Raw genomic sequence first — 4216 nt, 5'->3', positions numbered from 1 at the left:
CCTCCCCCTTCCCACTATCCACACCACCCCCCATCTTGTCTAGTGGCCGCCGCACCCTACCTGCCTGATCTTTCTCCCTTCCCTTCTGTCGAAACGTCTTTCTCACACCCTCTATCTCTCCTCTTCCCTCAGTCCAAATTCCTTCATCCCCCCGCAGGAAGGCCGGCCTTAACTCACTCCCTTCCCCCCCCTCATCCTGCCACCGTGCCTCTTCCTTCATACGGTCTTTCCCCTTCTCTCCCATACTTTTAACCTCCGTCCTCTCTCTCCCCACCGAAGTTACTTGGCACGCCCGTGAGCCAGCCACGCGGGAATGGGTAATCGCCCCTAGAATGGGACGATGTTGCACTCCTTCCCCCCTATTCATAACTTCCTCCCCCTCCCTCCTGTCCGCCCTACCCCCCGTTCTATCTAGTGGCCACCGCCCCCTACCTGCCTGATCTTTCCCCCCCCTCCTGTCGGAATGTCTTTCCCACACCCTCTATCTCTCCTCTTCCCTCAGTCAAAACTCTTTTATTCTCCCGTAGGAAGGCCGGCATTAACTCACTTCCTTCTCCCCCATCGATTAGCCGGGGGCACACACCCACCCCTACACCGTTTGCGCTGCTCCCCCCCCTCATCCTGCGGCCGTACCTCTTCCTTTATACGATCTTTCCCCTGCTCTCCCATACTTTTGGACTCCCCCCCCTCTCTCCCCACCGAAGTCACTTGGCACGTTTATAAAACAGCCACGCGGGAGCGGGTGATCGCCCCTATAACGGGACGATGATGCTCTCCTTCTCCCCTTTTTCTAACCTCCTCCCCCTTCCTTCTATCCATATTGCCCCCCATGCTTCCTAGTGGCCGCCGCCCTCTATCTGCCTGATCTCCCCCCCCTCCTGTCGAAGTGTCTTTCCCACGCCCTCTATCTCTCCTCTTCCCTCAGTCAAAACTCTCTCATTCCTCCACAGGGCGGCCGCGCGGGAGCGCGTGGCAGCCCCCAACATGGAACCGCATCGTTCTCCCTCCGTTCCTGCGTTCCTCCATGGGGCAGCTATCCGGGGGCATGCGGCTGCTCCCAAAACGGCGCTGCATCGCTCCCCCTCTCCTCCTCCATCTACGGGCGATGTTGCACCCATTCGTGGGGTAGCTGCTTGAGAACGCGTAACCGTCTCCCCGGCGTCATCCTGGGGCTGTCCATCCTTATCTCCCCGTGCCTTCAGGTGCGCCGGGGGCTCCAAAACCTCCAGGGGGCGTCTCAAACCACCAGAGTCATCCTCCCACGTCATTGTCTTCCTCTGCCGGGTCCCCATCCGGGGGCGAGTAACCGTTCCTGGGGCAGGTCCTGGGGGATGCATGCGTGGCCCCAAGATGACAGGTGGTGCCGCGGGAACATCCCAAGGCAAACGGCCAGTAGGGGTAACGGGGGGTGGGGATAGACGATCCTCACGGTGGTTGCTGTGTCGCCTGCCGGCCTGTGTCCACATCAGTTCATCCCCTTTCCTTGAGGCGTTCGGCCTGCTCAATCCACCCAAGATCGGGATGCTGGCATCCGCGGGTTTCTCTATGCACCTGGGGCAGTCATGTTCCATACCGGGGGGACGTTCACCTAAGCGGGCGCCTGTCTCACCGTTGTTCCGGGTGTTGTTCTGGGGGTGTTGGGGGTTCCCCCCTCCTCCTCCTCTTGTCTCCCCCAAGGTCTACAGGTACGAGTGCACCATGTTCTTAAAGCCAGATGTGCTTGGCACAGGTCTACGTGTCTGTTAATGGAATGTTCCCCCAACAACCAGGCCTCCTTTAGAAGTCTACCACCCTTGGTGCTGTCGCCAGCGATCACTTGCACGTCGTCCAGGTCAAACTTATGGCCGGTCTCCATCATGTGCACCCATAGTTGGGAATACGGCTCTCCCCTCCTTATGGCGAGCCTATGCTCGTGGACCCTTGTTCTAATTCTTTTCGAAGTCTCTCCCACGTAATTAGCCGAACACTCGTTGCACTTGATTTTATACACAACGCCTGACTTCTCTGCCGTGGGGAGTGGGTCCTTGGGCCTCATGACGCCAGACCGTAGCGTGCAACTGGGTTTATGGGCCACCCTGATTCCATACGGGGCCAACAGTCTAGCCGTTGCCTCTGAGACGTTACTGATATAGGGAAGGGTGACCCGGGTCGCCTGGGGGGACAGTCCTTCGGGCCGTTGGCTACCCGGGGGTCTGGAGGGGGCGCTGTATCTCCTGACAAACCCCAAGGGGTACCCGTTACGTTTACACACTTGGAGGAGGTGTCTCCTCTCCTCCACCCTAGCTCTGGCTGTGCTGCAGTGGGAGTTCACTCTCTTGAAGAGGGTCCTGACGCAGCTGACCTTGTGGGCCATAGGATGATTGCTGTCAAAATGCAACATCCTATCGGTGTGCGTCGGTTTGCGGTACACCCTGGTCTGGAGGGTTCCATCTACCCGGCGACGGACCAGAACGTCTAGAAATGCCAGTTCTCCCTGCCGTTCTTCCTCATCAGGGAACTGTATGTCCGCATAAACCGAATTAAGCACCTCCACAAAGGCTCTCTCTCCACAGAGAGCCGGTGAAAGCTTGGATCACTATTTATTAAAACTTTTAAAACTTTTTAAAGGTTTTTACTTTTCCTGGTGCTCATTGTCGTTTGCGTGTTTTTATCATGAACATACCCAGGAATCAGTCGTCGGTTTTTAGTATTGTTTTTAAGATAAATAAAATTATATAAATAAAACTTTGGACAAAACTTTGGAATTTACTATGAACATTTGCCTTTAATACAATAAATTAAATTTATGTTAAGAATTGAATATATTTTTTAAAATTATATAAATAAATATATAAATAAAATTATATAAATAAAAAATTAACAAGATGAGAGTTCTGGCACCTTTTTTTTTTTTAGAAAAAAAGCACTGAGTTTGTTATAGAAATGGCTATTACTTGCTAAGTTGGTAAAGTAAATAGTTGAAGCTTTAATTTTATTTCATATCTTACTGTGCAGAAAAAAGTTGGAAGTCAATGCTTTTTTTTCTTTCCCCCTTTCCCCTACACCACGGCTTTTCAACCAGTGGTACGGGTACCACCTGTGGTACATTGGCACCTGGCAGGTGGTACGTGACCAGTCTAGAAAAGTGGTAGTGGGGGAGGGGAATGAGCTGAACCGGGGGCAGCACTGCACAAGCCTGAGCGAGAGATGGCTGGAGCTGCAGGGCTGACAGGGCTCAGCAGAAGCACCAGGATCAGTACCGCTTTCCAGATGATCAGCGCTTCTTCGGGGCTGTCAGGGCTCAGTGGAAGCGCCAGGATCAGTGCCAGGCTCCAGCTGGAGCTCGGCGCTGATCCTGGTGCTTCTGCTGAGCCCTGAAGAAGCACCAATCAGCTGGAAAGCGGCACTGATCCTGGTGCTTCTGCTGAGCCCAGAAGAAGCGCCGATCAACTGGAATGTTGCAGCATCTCCAGGGTCTTGTGATTTACATTCAGATGCTTGGCAACTGATTCATATTTATGACGGTCACAGTGTCCCAGGTTCATGTGAAGTGACCAAAACCTGCTGCAACCACCCAGCAGACAGGGGGAATAAAAACCAAACACCCCCCACCCCACCCCCGCTGTCAATCCTCAACAGAAATGCTCACAACAATGAAAACCTCAGACAGGAGGAAGAGCGCCGCCAGGTGGGCAGGCAGGTGTCTTGATCAGCTGTGGCTCGGGGGGCACTTTTTTCAGTGCCATTGTAACTTCGAAGAGTCACTAAGTGAACTATTGTAAGTCGAGGGCTACCTGTACTTTATCACTTTTTTTCCTTTTTTGGGGGGGTCATCAGGTTTTCGACACCTTGCTAGGCGACTGGTGGTACTCAGATGTTGCCATATCCTAAATGTGGTACAATGGGTGAAAAGGTTGAAAAGGTTGAAAAGGTTGAAAAGCCCTGATCTAGTCCAGGGCTTTTCAACCGGTGGTACGCTTTTCAACCGGTGGTACGCGTACCACTTGTGAGGCCTTTCCTTGTTTGATCAATATATGAAAGAGGGAAAATATGGGGGGGGGGGTTTCAAATTCTTCCTTCAGAAGGAGATGGGAATGAGAAAAAGGGAGGCAGGGAAGGGAGGGAGGAAAGGAAGTCCCGCCTTAGCACTTGGCCACCAGCAGCTCTGCCATTGACTTTGCTTGTCAAAAGGTTGCAGAAGGGGATCACATGACCCTGGAACACTGTGACCATTATA

Source organism: Protobothrops mucrosquamatus, unplaced genomic scaffold (genome assembly GCF_001527695.2).
Source record: "Protobothrops mucrosquamatus isolate PMUCROS unplaced genomic scaffold, P.Mucros_1.0 scaffold3611, whole genome shotgun sequence".
Taxonomy (NCBI): Eukaryota; Metazoa; Chordata; class Lepidosauria; order Squamata; family Viperidae; genus Protobothrops; species Protobothrops mucrosquamatus.
The sequence above is the reverse complement of the archived record's forward strand: the minus strand, read 5'-3'. Positions refer to the sequence as shown.